Source organism: Anser cygnoides, chromosome 17 (genome assembly GCF_040182565.1).
Source record: "Anser cygnoides isolate HZ-2024a breed goose chromosome 17, Taihu_goose_T2T_genome, whole genome shotgun sequence".
NCBI classification, from domain to species: domain Eukaryota; kingdom Metazoa; phylum Chordata; class Aves; order Anseriformes; family Anatidae; genus Anser; species Anser cygnoides.
The window spans coordinates 15,306,108-15,321,372 of record NC_089889.1 but is presented as its reverse complement, the minus strand read 5'-3'; the positions used below and the strand labels follow the sequence as shown (position 1 = coordinate 15,321,372).

At 51.6% G+C, this 15,265-nt stretch overlaps 1 protein-coding gene across 5 annotated transcripts in view; it reads left to right on the top strand.

Moving 5' to 3' along the window:
- The first annotated feature begins 299 nt into the window (after window positions 1-299).
- AIFM3 (apoptosis inducing factor mitochondria associated 3) overlaps window positions 300-15,265 on the top strand; it is a 58,379-nt gene continuing 43,413 nt past the window's right edge. For all 5 annotated transcript variants that reach the window (XR_010825617.1, XM_066979303.1, XM_066979302.1 and 2 more), the window contains exon 1: window positions 300-390. The gene's annotated coding sequence lies outside the window, so the exon portion shown is untranslated. The remainder of the gene's footprint in view (window positions 391-15,265) is intronic.

The window sequence follows — 15,265 nt, the reverse complement described above, 5'->3', positions numbered from 1 at the left end:
CGTGACGCCCGCCGCCGGGCTGCCGAGCCCGGAGGCGAGCAGCGGAGGTCTCGCTAGCGCCGGGGGCCTCCCGACGCCCCGGAGCATCGCTGGACTTGTCCGCTACGCCCCGCTGCGGCCTGGTGACGGGTACCGCTTCTCCCCACAGGCACCGCGCCGCCCGCCGTGGGGCGCACCCCGCGCGGACACCCCCGCCGCCTGCGCCCTGGGCACGAAGCCGCACCCGCACCCGGCCCCGCACGGCCGCCCGCAGCCCCGGTGCCGGTGCCTCCGCCCCGCCCCGCCCCGGCCCGGCCCGCCCGGGGGCGGCCGCGCTCCCCCCCCCCCCCGGCTGCCGCGGTGCTGCGGGACGCGCCGCTCGCCGCGCCGGGACCCGCCGCCGCTGCCCAGGTACGCGCGGGGCCGCGTCCCGGGGAGGGGGAGCCGCCGCGGGCCGGACGCCGGCGCCGCTCCCGGAGCCGCTCCCGGAGCAGCCCAGCTCGAGCGGCTCCGAGCTCGGCGCCTCGCCGGGAAGGGGGGGGGGGGGGGGGGCTCCCCGGGACCGCATCCGGCTGCCCTGGGCCGGGCGCTGTCCTTCGGTCGGTCGGGGCCGCCCGCCGCCACCCTCCGCTCGTCCCCCGAGCCCAGCAGAAGGGCGGCTCCGGGCCGGCGGAGCGGGGCTGCGCTTCACCGGGAGCAACCTGCGGGGCCGAGGGGAGACCGGCCGGTGGCCGCGTCGGCACTGCGGGAGAACCGCCCGCCCTTCCGAAATGCAGCAAGAAAGCAAAGCAGCGAAAATACGGGCCACGATCGCTGACGAAGAAACGCTGCGTTTCTCGCGAACCCCCCGTTTCTGAAGGAGCCAAATGCTCAGCGTGTCCTCCAAGTTTGGGGGACGTGTTTTGTCCGTATCTGGGGACCATAATCCCACCTGGGCAAACAGCCACGGTTTCATTGACCAGCAGCTGGTGGGCTGGCAAAATGCATATGATCCAGATATACATACAGATGTCAATCTGCCCTTGCATGAGTGAATGGGGGACTGTATAAGTGGGTAACTGCATGGTCTCCTCTCTCTGAAAGCATCAGATTCCCAGTGTGATGGATAGAAGCTCAAATTTGGTGGTTTTATGCTTAGCTGTTAGTCTTGGAAAACATTCCCTTGACAAACTCCTTTTGCACTGCTTGCAGCTTCTGTAGGAAACACGATTTTCTCTTGTGCAATAGTGAAACAGCAATGATGGCAAGCAGAAGGTCTTGGCTGTAATAGAGTGATTGAGAACTAAACCTCTTTTGTGTTGTGAAATACTTTGATTTTTGCATCAAGCAGTCTGCACCTGGGAGACTTTTCAGCATTTCTCTATTTATTGGCATACCTTTGAGATCTGAACCAAATCTCTTGTTTAATTATTAATTTCAGAACATTTCCAATCCACCTTGCAGAGGACGTATTAGAGCGGTGGCAATGAGAGCACTGCTGACTGAGCCTTTAACCTGGAGCCTATAAATTGCTGAAGCAGCAACCAGTAAAACAGTTGTGGCTAGCTGTAGTCTGACGGAGTGTTCCTGCTGTGCTTCTTTGGGAGTCATCAGGGCATGCTGAATGGCAACTTTTTAGCTATATTTGCTGCCACTGGGAATCACTTCTAGTGGCAAGTGCACCAGGATGGGGGTTTCTCCCCATCCTCAGTGACTGAGCCAGAAGAGATGGGGCGGTTGTACCACATCTGTAGGGCTGCAGGCATGCACAAGCTATTCTTGGCATTTTGCATCGTAAATTTTGCTTCTGTTTCTCATGGACATCAGAAAGCACCCAACAAAGCCAAATCCACTGTTTTCTTCATGCCGATGTAAAGCAAACCTCTGTCTCCACTGGGTAGCTCGCTGGGCAGGGCAAGCTGCAGCTGGGGAGGGAGAATTTTGGAGGCACGGGTGTGCTGAGGAGAGTGGACACACTGCAGGTTCCCTGGGAAGCAAAGTGCTGGGAGGAGCAGGAGGGGAAGTGGGGGTGGGTGAGGGTCCGACACTGACAGAGTTGCCAGGGGACCCCTGGAGCTAGGGCTAGGGAGGAGAGGATGGGCTTCCCTAGTCTGCTCCCAGGGACAGGTGTGAAAATGGCACAAAAACTGGGAGTGGGAGCGTTGGGCAGTGGGAGAGGAACTGTCGGGAGAGCTGCCGGGGGGAGGAAAGGGGGGTAAAGATGTGGGGACTTCGGGGTGCGTGGGACCAGGGCAGACAGGAGGAAAGGGGGTCCCTGCTGCAGCTCCTGCATGCCAGCCTCTGTGAACTCCATTCATCACCGCCTGGGCAGGGGACGCGGTCGGCTGCTGTGTTGGTGCATGGCAGTGTGATGGCATCAGGATGGCATCAGCCTCCTTGGGATGGGGATGGGAGGCAGCAACACAAGCAAGGGCATTTCCCTCCCCATTTGTGCACCCTGTGCCAGGAGGTCAGTTTATGTAAGCGCTGGGAGCCAGATCTCAGGGGTTTGTAGGACCCTGTGTGCATACTTTGTAGTACAGTTCCTGGAAGAGGTGATACCATAACCTCCAGGTTGGAGACCCATATATTGTCACCCCTAGATTATTTTAAAAGTACACATTTGACTTGCTCTAAAAATGCACGTTGCCTTGATAACACAGAGCACACAGCATGATTGGGTCGGTGCTGGGAAGTGCTTCAGCACCCCTGATGCTCTGGCCACACATGGGCTGTGTTTGGAGTTGTGTGTCCAGAGGAGAGTCCTGCTTTCCTTGGCAGAAGAGCCTGTGTTATTCTGGAGATGAAGCCAAGAGCCAGCCCTGGGGCAGCTCAGCTCCACGGAGCCAGACCTTGCACGGAACTGGAGCTTCTGACACCAAGCTCCTTGTGTTTCCGTGGGGGCTTCGGCCGCTTGGCTGTGCCCTGGATGGAGATGCCATGACTGGCAGAGAACAAGGTGCATTCAGCTGGGGATGCTGGCTGCACTTGATGCCGGCATCTGCCATGGTTTTGGCAGGTGTGCTGGCTGGTGGGCTACAAGGGCTGCTGTGGGTCTTGGTCGTCACTGAAGGTGAAAGAGCAGGAAAACAGCTGTGCTGGAGAGAGTGTCAGACTGGGGAGAAGCTCGCAATGGAATTTCAACAGGGATCCACCTTACATTTTTAAACTAATGACCTCTGCCCCACAAAGCAGCAGATGCTGATGAAATTTGCTGAGGATGGTGAGAGGCATCACTGGTGGCTGGGACCTCCCCACCGAGCAGAGAAACGGAGAAGAGGTGCACAAGGCTGTGCACTGGAGGGGGGGGGCAAAAGTTTCTGCTGTGAAACAGGAGCTAACCTTTAGGAAATGATGGAGGTTGACAGCCTGGGACAGCCATCTCGAACAGGGGGATGTGCAGTGACCATCCTAAAACCTTTCAGCTCAGAGGAACATTTGCATTGCTGTGCCAGGCATGGCAGGGTCTGGTAGAATGTGGGGGCCCACTCTATAGCTCTGATAATTTCTGTGAAAATCAAATTAGAGCAAATCCCCTTAAAAATAAGGGAAATGGACAGCCCTTGTCTGAGGAGGACACCAAGAGAACTCACTTATACAAAATGTAGCCTGGATGTGGATCTGGTGGATGTGCTGGGATAAACACCAAGGAGAGAAAAGGTCTGCTGAGGATGGAGGACCATGTGGGTACAAATGAAAGGGAAGGTGGGTATATTTAGGATGGAAATTGGAGGAGGTTTGTAATCGTCAGAGGAATGCTGTTTGGGGATGGGTTTTCTGGTGCTGTGCACTGGACGTGTGGAGCTGGCCATGTGGTGGGGGGCATGTGGTGGGGGCATGCCCGGTGGGATGGGGAGCTGGGGTGCACTGCTGTGTGCTGCAGGTAGGGAAGGAGGGCTTCGAGCCCCGGTGTTGTTCAGGACTCAGCGGGAAGGGGGACACCAGCAGGTCTGGGGGTGGTGGTTGGCTGGTGAGGGGCCTGGGGGCTGTCAGGGACTTGACAGCAGGGACAGAGCCTCAGGATTCACGGCGAAGCCCAGTGCCTGAGTCTGCTCTCAGCCTGTGGTGTGGGAGGGCCATGCTCCCACCTCCTCAGCAGTCCCTCTGCCGCCAGTTTGTGGCTGAGCCACTGGCTAGGCACCTGGGGAGCAGAGCTTGAGTGGTGGGACGGGACAGGACGGGATGCGGTGCAGAAGCTACCGGGCCCTGTGCCGTGGTGGGGTATGTTCTTCGCAGTGTTTGCAAGGCCTATCCAAAACAGGTCTCCTGCTGGAACTGCGCAGTGGTTCCTGCTGTGCCCTGTGTGAAAGACAATATTGTGCATGTACAGAGAGTTGGGAAGGAGGTAACTCTACAATAGATATGGTACACTTTGGGATCAAGGGTTATTTTTTTCCACAGCGAGGACCAGGGTCAGAGCCAGCTCTTTCCTGCAAGAGTGGATAATGCCACAAGATGCTCTGAGCCTCCGCCCCCTGCTCCTCCTGCTCTCCTGATGGGGGCACAGCTTACAAACACAAATCTCTCTCACTAGCAAAGGCACATGGTTCTCTGCTCATCAGAGCAAATAGGAGTTTTGGGACCAGGGATGGACTTGCACTGGATTCCCAGCTGCAGAGAGGGTTGGGAAACCACACCAAAGGCAGGGGACGGGAACTCCCAGCGCTACAGGCTGGGAGATGAGTGGTTGGAAAGCTGCCTGGCAGAGAAGGACCTGGGAGTACTGGTTGGTAGTCGGCTGAATATGAGCCAGCAGTGTGCTCAGGTGGCCAAGAAGGCCAACAGCATCCTGGCCTGTATAAGAAGCAGTGTGGCCAGCAGGTCTAGGGAAGTGATTGTCCCCCTGTACTCGGCTCTGGTGAGGCCGCACCTCGAGTACTGTGTTCAGTTTTGGGCCCCTCGCTACAAGAAGGACATGGACGTACTTGAGTGAGTCCAGAGAAGGGCGACCAAGCTGGTGAGGGGTCTGGAGAACAAGTCTTACGAGGAGCGGCTGAGGGAGCTGGGGTTGTTTAGCCTGGAGAAGAGGAGGCTCGGGGGCGACCTTATCGCTGTCTATAGGTACCTTAAAGGAGGCTGTAGCGAGTTGGGGGTTGGTCTATTCTCCCACGTGCCTGGTGACAGGACAAGGGGGAATGGGCTAAAGTTGTGCCAGGGGAGGTTTAGGTTGGATATTAGGAAGTACTTCTTTACCGAAAGGGTTGTTAGGCATTGGAATAGGCTGCCCAGGGAAGTGGTGGAGTCACCATCCCTGGAGGTCTTTAAAAGACGTTTAGATGTTGAACTTAGTGATATGGTTTAGTGGAGGACTTGTTAGTATTAGGTCAGAGGTTGGACTTGGTGATCTTGGAGGTCTCTTCCAACCTAGACGATTCTGTGATTCTGTGATTCTGTGATTCTGTGATTCTGTGATTCTGTGATTCTGTGATTCTGTGATTCTGTGATTCTGTGATTCTGTGATTCTGTGATTCTGTGAACTATTGCCCAGACGGCAGGACAGAGGCTTTGCTGTTGAGCAGACAGATGCGGCAGGACAGTCATGAAAACAGCAAGCGCTGTTTGCAGTGAAGCAAGTCTTCCAGGAAATGACAGAATCCAAGAATGGTTTGGGTTGGAAGGGACCTTAAAGATCATCTAATTCCAACCCCACTGCCGTGGACAGGGACACCTTCCACTAGATCAGGCTGCTCAAAGCCCCATCCAACCTGGCCTTACACACTTGCAGGGATGGGGCATCCACAGCTTCTCTGGGCAACCTGTGCCAGTGCTTCACCACCCTCAGAGTAATAACCTTTTTTCCTGCTATCTAATCTAAATCTCCCCTTGTTTAGTTTGAAACCATTACCCCTTGTTCTATCACTACACTCCCTGACTAAGAGTCCCTCTCCAGCTTTCCTGTAGCCCCCTTTACGCACTGGAAGGCCTCTATAAGGTCTCCCTGGAGCCTTCTCTTCTCCAAGCTGAACAACCCCTACTCTCTCAGCCTGTCTTCGTAGGAGAGGCTCCAGCCCTTTCATCATCTTTGTGGTCTTCCTCTGGACTCGCTCTAATACTTCCGTGTCCTTCTTGGACAGTCCCAGAGCTGAGCGCAGGGCTCCAGGTGGGGTCTCAGGAGAGCAGAGCAGAGGGGAGCAATCACCTCCCTCGACCTGCTGGCCATGCTGCTTTTGGTGCAGCCCAGGATACTGTTGGCTTTCTGGGCCGCAAGCACATATTGCTGACTCACGTCAAGCTTCTTGTTAACCAACACCTCCAGCTCCTTCTCCTCAAGGTTGCTCTCAATCCATTCTCCCCTCAGCCTGTATCCTGGGATTGCCCTGGCCCAGTTGCAGGACCTTGCACTTGGCCTTGTTGAACCTCATCAGGTTTGCACAGGCCCACCTCTCAAGCCTGTCTGGGTCCCTCTGGATGGCATCCCTTCCCTCCAGCATGTCAACCACACCACACAGCTTGGTGTCATTGGCAAACTAGCTGAGGGTGCACTCGATCTCACTGTCCATGTCACCAACAAAGATGTTAAACAGTGCCTGTCCCAATCCTGACCCCTGAGGAACACCACTTGTTACTGATCTCGACCTGGACATTGAGCCATTGACCGCAACTGTTTGAATGAGATCATCTTACCAGTTCCTTGCCCACTGAGTGGTCCATCCATCAAATCCATGTCTCTGCAATTTAGAGAAAAGGATGTTGTGCAGGACAGTGTCAAATGCTTTGCACAAGTCCAGGTAGATGATATTAAATACTCTTCCCTTCACCCATGCTATAACCCCATCATAGAAGGCACAAATTTGTCAGGCGTGATCTGCCCTTCCTTAGTGAAGCCATGTTGGCTGTCACCAGTCATCTCTTTGTTTTCCATGTGCCTTGGCACAGTTTCCAGGAGGACCTGCTCTTGAGCAAATGCAGAGCTACCATTCATACTTTGTTCCCTCATGTCCCTGATCTACATGGAATTGCATGCTGGTGGTTGATGAGCACAGGGCAGCATGTCATCAGGCTTATAAATAGGAAAGTTTTGTTTTCTTATTTTTGAACATAGATTCAGTCAGAGTAGAGTTCAGATGGAAAATCACCTGAGTGTCACAGTGTACTGTCTGGTTACAGAGGGCCCATATTGCTGGATGACCCAGTGGACAGAACTGAAAGCACCATAACTATACAAGACACAGCCAGGAGGTGATGTAGTCTGTGCTTTTTGCTGCAAGAACCCTTTGGGAGGCCTCCACAGGGAAGGTGGAGGAAGAACTGCAAAGCTGTGTGTGGGCTCATTTGGTGGATAGAGGAGCCAGAAGCTTGTGCTCACCCTTCTGCATTTTTTCCTCTGTCTCACAAAGTCTATGCTGAGGTGTTCTGAGATCTAGGCTTTGCTAGAGAGCTTGGGTGAGGGGTGTAGAAAAACAGTTTCACATGTCCAGCACTATTGTGACTGTTCAGGGTGGTGGAGCAGATTGGAGGGGTTTCCTTGTTCAAGTCCCCAGCTGCAGATGGTTTCTGGAAGGCTAAAATCTCTTATCTGGACTTCCAGATAAGGGATTACCTGGGTAAGGTAGAAAAAGGGCACTGTTGGTAGACATCAAGCACCTTCCAAAAACTCCGTTGGGAAAATGTCCCTGGGTACAGACACCTCCATTGACTTTATTCTCCCTTCTCTCAGACCTAGGTGCATTGTGGCAGTTGGTGATATCCAAGCGTACAGAGCACAGGGTGCTGTTGAGACCCCGTTTAGGCATCCTTATACTGAGCAGGAAAGAAATGCCTCTGATATCCTCTAACTTGGACTCTAAAGGATGTCCTGAAGAAAACGCTCAGTTCTTCAAATGCTGTGAGTGCGAAAACTATCTGCAGTAACTTGTAATACTTCTGAAGGCCAAAGTTCTTGAGACAGAAACATGCATATGTTTGCAAACAATGGAACTGAGATACAATGAAAAGGAATTTTTATTGTATGCAGGGGCAGTTAAAAAATAGCAGCTCCTGTTGAGCTTGAAGCTCTAGGACATTTCCTTAGAATATCTATGCTACAAATGACTGAAAACTAGAAAAACAAAACTGCTGTGGGGAAGAGTGTTGGAGAGATCAAGGGCACAGCTGGATTTCTGGTTCTGCAAAATGGGGAATCACTGACCTGAAATGGCCTGGAGGAGCAAGGCAGGGGGCTGTGCTCAGTGCTGCAGAAGAAGGAGACTCCCTCTGGAGGCCTGTGCCAATCTGCCTAGGGAAAAGAATTCCTTCCTGAGCCCACAGCTGGAATCTGCTGTGCCCTGAGCTTGCGAGCAAGACCTGACTGCTGGCCCCATGGCAGGGGGCTGGCATGCCCACTGAGGGACACCAGCATGTCAAACTCCTTTCCTCCGTCAATCTGGAAGCATCTCAGGGGCTTCTGAGAAAACTCCAGAAGTGATAGACCTGGGAGAAAAAACAACAAAAAAAAAGTCCTTCCTAGTCCTTGCATCTGCCCAGTGGGTGCTCCAAAATGTGAGAGTAGTGTGACCATTTTGAACATATTGACTTCCTCTTTCTTATAGGTGCTGCATCTGGCAGCAGGAAGAGGTGTGGATGGGAAGCTTGGGGTGGTCTCCACCTGCCAAGAGTGGATTTCTGTGTTCTTTGTAGTCCATTAAGCCTCAGCCTTTTCTACTAATATGCATCTGAAAAGGCCTGGTACCCATGGGGTCCTCCAGGTATTTGTGGGTCTTCTCATCACACCAAGGCATTGGGTCCATTATCCAAAGCTTAAAGCAGGGTTATCTTATGTTGTTCAGAGCTGGGATTGTATCCGATGATATGACATCCAGAGACCTCTTTAAATGAAATTCTTCCATGATCGTGTGGCTACACGATGGCACTTGACTATGGTCCTCCCAGGTTCAATCTGTTGCTTGTGGGGCTGAAATGCAGCCCATGATGCATGCTGTTCATGGTTACAGGACCACTGTTAAGGTACATGATGCAGCAGTCAGCCTCCCAATGTCTCCCAAGGGTATTAGTGCCCTTGGGGTGAATGCTGGACATACAGTGTGAATGCCAAGGAAGAGAAATGCTTTGCATGGCAGAGCAGTGACATGGAGCTGCCTGGTCAGAAGGTGCAGAGCAAGAGGTGCCATCCTGCTGGGAGGTGAAAGCCAGCCTGGTCAGGGCTACAGCTGCACTGGCGCTGCCATGTCTCCCTCCTCGTGTTAGAAGTTTCAGAGCAGTGTCACGTCTCTTTGGCAGGCCCTTTATCCCACTCTTCTTAGGAAACAGGCATCCCCTGGGCCTGTGCTGCTGTTGTGGTTTTCATCAGTCCCCCTGACTGACAAGTTCTTCTTCAACCTTGGGGAAGCTCTTTTCCTTCTCCTGCAGCAGTGGTTTCCATGGGAGGTGTCTCATGCTTTGCTGTCCTAGTGTGTCTCAGATGAGATCTTCCTCATCCTTGCTCTTGTGGACTGTGGCTTTCCACAGACAGATAGCCCTTTTTCTACAGACTGGTGGTTTCTGTGAAAAGACAGAAGTCATCTCCTTGGGAACAAATCAGGTCTAAAATGTTCCGCTTGGTCACTGTGAGTTCTAGTGGCTCCTCAAAACCTCTTCACAGATCTTCCAGGCACTTTCCCAGGTTTGCTTTGAGGGGTCTTCCCAGTTTTCCTGCAGAGCACTGCAAATAACGCAGTTCATCTGCGGTTAAGATCTGTGTGAAGAGGACAAGCCTGCTGACCCTTGCCAGCCCGCAGTCTTGGAGCCTGGTCGGCCAGCCACACGGCACAGATCATGCAGATGTCCCCAGCTGTGAGAGGGAGCAAATTCTGGCCAATGGCGCCTGATGAACCGGTCCCCATCAGAAATCAAGAGAAGGAGGAAGGCTGGGTGTGCACATGATCATGAACTTCCTGGAAGAATGGAGTTTGGGTGCTGATGCTAGGAGGATGCTCTTATGGTCTGGTTACCTTGGACTGATGGTTGTATTCTTGAGCCCTTAGGCCCTGGGAAACTGAACTGCACCCCCAACAGCCCTTAGGCTGGCTTGAGTCTGGACCAAGAGGAGGATGGGACAGTGGAGGAGGAGAAGCTGTGTGAGGACATGGGGCTCTGCCCCTGCAAATCCTCAAGGATCTGGGATTGTAAGACCCGGAGGTCATCAGAGAATCCTAGAAGAATGGTTTGGGTTGGAAGGAGCCTAAAAGATCACCTAGTTCCAACCTTCCTGCCATGTGCAGGGACACCTCCTACTAGACCAGGTTGCTCAAAGCCCCGTCCAACCTGGCCTTACACACTTAGAAGAATGGGGCATCCACTGCTTCTTTGGGCAGCCTGTTCCATTGCCTCACCACCCTCATAATAAAGAACTTCTTCCTTACATCTAACCAGGATGTTTCTTGTCCTGGTGGCAACAGCCATCATCCTCAGGTCTTGGCAGCTACCCCAGCATCTTTGTCTCATCAGTGCTTGGGCTCCCGTGGGCCCACAGTCCAGTCCCAGTGCAAGCTCCCTCCTCTGAGAGAAAGCACCAGGTTAGCACCACAGTTCTGTGTATTCCCTGGCCACATGCCCATGAGCCCCTTGCATGAGAATATACCATCAGGCTGAGGACATTAGCAGTCCCCAAGTCACTGAGGAGGGAAGGGGGGAGAAGATATGGGGAGGAGAGGCAACACATGAGCCCTGGGCTAAAAGAAAGGGTTTAGTGAGGTGGGGAGGGGAAGGAGCTGCTGTTGAGAAGTGGCAGAACCTCTGGAGAGGGTCTGGTCATGGTAACGGGGGAGGCAGGAACAGGCCAAGAGCGAGGACTTATACTAGGGAGGTGGGAAAGAGCTGACACCCCCAGTGGGCCATGGAGTTAGCTTGGATTACCAGCCAGTACCTCAGGGCAATTCTTGTGCTACTGGGCATGGAGCAGCCAGTGCTCAGGCATCTGCCAGATTTCTAGGCAGGCAAACCGAATTACAGCAGCAAAACAGAGGCTGACTGTGAAATGTTGCAATCGGATTTGATGAAACTTAGTGGCTAGCTGATAAAATGACAATTGATTTCAATAAACACAAATTAATACTCAGGGGAAAAATACTAGTTATACCTGCAATGTATGATATATAGTTACCACACTAGCACTTGGAAAAGATTTTGGAGTCACAGCAGAACATTCAATTAGAATAGGAGCCTAGGGCTCAGCAGCAAGCAGAGAGGTAAAGATAATGCTAACAAAAGCATTGTCAGTACTATGCCTTCTCTCAAAAAATGGTGCCAGCTCTGGATCCTGATCTGCACTGAGTTGCTTGAACCTGGCAGGACACATAGGTTGAACTATGACTGTGTGCCTTGCCTTGGTCTTGTCTGTTCACGGAGTGTGAGTGGTGTTGGCCACTGTCAAAGAGCCGGATATCTGAGCTGACCAGCCATTCTTCTGGTTTATAACCCTTTTCTGCAATGAAAACAACTCAGTGTTGTAGTACTGAGCAGTTTTACTGCTGTGTAATGGATGTTAGAAGCACTGGACACCAAACTGAACAGGAGTCAGCCATGTGCCCTTGCTGCTAAGAAGGCTAGCGGTATTCTTGGTTGCATTAGGCAAAGTATTGCCAGCAGGTCGAGGCAGGGGATCCTGCCTCTCAGTGTTGGGAGGCTGCACCTGTTTCTTGTCCAGCTGAAATCTTACTAAGAACCGTTGTCCTTTTGTCTGGGTAACTCCAGCACTCTGGAAATGAGCTCTTTTTAAAGTATTTATGTTTAAGCTGGATCAGTGTGGGTTGCCCCCATTCACCATGGCTTACCTTCAGCTTGTTTACCTTGTGGGTGAAGTGACTTCTCCACTGATGCCTTTTATAGTCTGTGGGAGGTGAGGGGGTGTGGTTTGGTCTCCTGTTTTTCTATCTATCTCCTGTAAGTTTTAACCTATTAGTCCTTAAGTTCCTGTAGGTTTTATGGAGATATGTGGCTGGGTGGAGGAGAGAGACCCAGAAGTGTGCACTGTGCTCTGCTATGACCTGCTCCAGGAGGCAGTGGGTGGCAGCAAGGGTTCAGCCCGAGCACAGCGTGTGCTTCCAGAGGGCCTGCGGGGACCATCCTGTGGGGGAATTAGATGATGCAAAGTGGGCCTGACGGGATTGCTTCAGCTTGCCATCTTTAAGGTCCAAACAAAAGCAGAGCCATCCCAGACAAATAGTCCTGGGAGTATTGTGGAGTGTCCTGGTCCTCCCAGTGCAGGAGCGTCTTTCAGCTGTTTTGCTGCAGGAAAACCACAGCAAATGGTCTGCTTAGGATTGCTGGGGCTGTAGTTTGCTTGGGAGTCTGCTTTGCAAATCGCTATTGCATGCTTCAGAGTAGGCTGGTTGTCTTCCAGAGAGGAAGCTCCAGTTGTTCCAGAAGAAGCCCAGCCACCCTGCAGGTGAAAGTATCTTCATTTCAGCTTTCTTTTTGCTTTCCTTCGCACCCTCCATGTGATTCACATTGTCTCATTGGAGCATTCTGCTCACAGCAACATCTCATTGCAGTTTTAATTTGCTCAAGTGTGATTTTACTTTGCCTTCTGGCATGATGCTGAGGAATTCCTGAGCACCAAGCTCATTGCCCGTTAGCTGCTCCTCTTTGGCTTCCTACCAAATTTTACATGGTATTTGTTTTTACCGTTTTACAGTAAATTATTGTCCTGTATCACTGATACATCAACAGCTGAGACTCTCTTTCTCTCATACAAAACCATATTCTGTTTCTTCCTGTGAGTTTTGGCAAAGGTCCATGCAATTTCTGCATGTGATTTTGCTACTGTATTCTTCCCAAATCTTCCTCTGCATTTATGCACCTTCTTACTTGATATTTTTTTGCATTTGCTCATGCGTAAGTATTGGCATGCTGCTTTCCTTGAGTGTTCTCGCCCTTGCCACTCAATGAATTGATTCTTCCCTGCTTCATTCCCTTTGCAAATGAGCTTGTTTGGTAGCTTTGTGCATATCCAATAGCTCTTTGAATGTGGCTCTCACAAACAGGTACTCGAAGGCAAACTTGTGCATTTTTAGTCCTGTTAACAGTCTATCTCATATTGGTATACCTCTTGGATTTGGTAATGAGGCACTTATGCTTTATGTCATTTGGTAAGGCACCAGTTTTGTGTTCCTCTGTAGTCTTGGTTACTAATTTAACATGTTTCAGGCTTTGAAGGTGCTCCTGGAATGCACCTAGGACTTTGTTGAGGGCATGCCGTACATGGATGAGACACAGCAGAAGGGAAGTTTGTAGGCATGTGGGACTGTGTGTGTCTGTTTTGGAGGGATATACCTGGAAAGGGGGAGAGATGTCTGGATATTTTAAGCTGTTGTTTAAGGAAAGGGCGTGTCTGTGATGCTTTGATATAGTCTGTGTTGAGGAAGGTGCTGTCAGTGCTTTGCAGAGGTGCCTGTGGTGATGGTGGCTGTGTCTCCCGTCTCTGGAGCCCGTGGCGGAGGAGCAGGATGCTTCGCCTGGAGATGTCCCACTGCCATGTGTCCTACAGTCAGCCACTGCTGGAGGGACACCAGACTGGGTGCCGCTGGTGCTGGGGAGCTGTTCCCGGCTCAGCCAGTGGGGGCACGGCATGGGACAGAGGCACCAGGGGCTTCAACAATGACAAGAGACTGGGTGCACACTAACCTCCCTGGCAGGGTGCAACCTGCACCTCGTAGTTTCTTATCTTATCTCCAGGAGATAAATGTGCACAGAGTGCTTCGCTCAGCGAGAGGGAATGGTGCTGGTGGCTGACCGGCCACCCAGCAGAAGATCGGCCAGGCTGGAGCTCTGGGCGCTTGCTGTACCACGGCTCTTGCTTGCCATGGGCAGGGCTGGCTCTAGCAAGTGGTTAATTTTTTTCTTTTTTTCTGTACCTTTGCCAAGCTTTCATTTCCTGGGGAGAAATTGCAATGCTTGGTATCTGTCTCCTGGCACTTATTTTTCTGTATTTTCTTCTGATTGGAAAGGTCTTCAGGCACTTCTAGCACTGAAGCTGAAAAAAAAGTAGTCTTTGCCTATGTTAATCTGTTCTTTGGAAACTGTTTTACCTTCCTGCTGGGTTTGGAAGGCATTGTGAAAAATAGATGGTGAAACCAGAGTAAATCAATTCAGGTACAGGTGCAAATGGGTGAATTTTTTACAATATATATATATATTTATAATATATATAATGATATTAAATGCTTTTATTTTATTGCCAGTTATGTTATGTGGATCTTCACTATTTCCAGTCAAGGAGTATAACCTAAAACCTTTATCCCAATTCCTAGTCTGTACCAAAACTGAGAGCAATATCAGTCAAAGCTAGTGAGCTAAATGTAATTTGAAGTTCTGTTTGGCCATCCCACTTAAACATAAAATATTCTGACCTAACGGTATTAAAACCTATTTTTGGTGCAAAATGGCATGATAATGAAAACCCTGTCTCAGATAAATAACTGTTCCAAAGGGAATGGCGTTTCTGCAGGAATAAGTGTTAATGCAAAGGGATTGCAGAATGAGGAAAGTGGATTTTTCCTTTCCTTTCCTTTCCTTTCCTTTCCTTTCCTTTCCTTTCCTTTCCTTTCCTTTCCTTTCCTTTCCTTTCCTTTCCTTTCCTTTCCTTTCCTTTCCTTTCCTTTCCTTTCCTTTTTCCTTTCCTTTCCTTTCCTTTCCTTTCCTTTCCTTTCCTTTCCTTTCCTTTCCTTCCCTTCCCTTCCCTTCCCTTCCCTTCCCTTCCCTTCCCTTCCCTTCCCTTCCCTTCCCTTCCCTTCCCTTCCCCCTTCCCTTCCCTTCCCTTCCCTTCCCTTCCCTTCCCTTCCCCCTTCCCTTCCCTTCCCTTCCCTTCCCTTCCCTTCCCTTCCCTTCCCTTCCCTTCCCTTCCCTTCCCTTCCCTTCCCTTCCCTTCCCTTCCTTCCCTTCCCTTCCCTTCCCTTCCCTTCCCTTCCCTTCCCTTCCCTTCCCTTCCCTTCCCTTCCCTTCCCTTCCCTTCCCTTCCCTTCCCTTCCCTTCCCTTCCCTTCCCTTCCCTTCCCTTCCCTTCCCTTCCCTTCCCTTCCCTTCCCTTCCCTTCCCTTCCCTTCCCTTCCCTTCCCTTCCCTTCCCTTCCCCCCTCCCCTCCCCTCCCCTCCCCTCCCCTCCCCTCCCCTCCCCTCTCCCCTCCCCTTTTCCCCTTTTCCCCTTTTCCCCTTTTCCCCTTTTCCCCTTTTCCCCTTTTCCCCTTTTCCCCTTTTCTTTCTCTTTTCCCGTCATCTAATAATAAAAGTAGAAATCTGACTGAACTGTATTTATGGTTTAATCATTGTATTTGGGCTGAGACCTAAGTGCTTAAGGATTTAATTACCAAAGACAGGGCTTTGGAAAGTATAATGAAG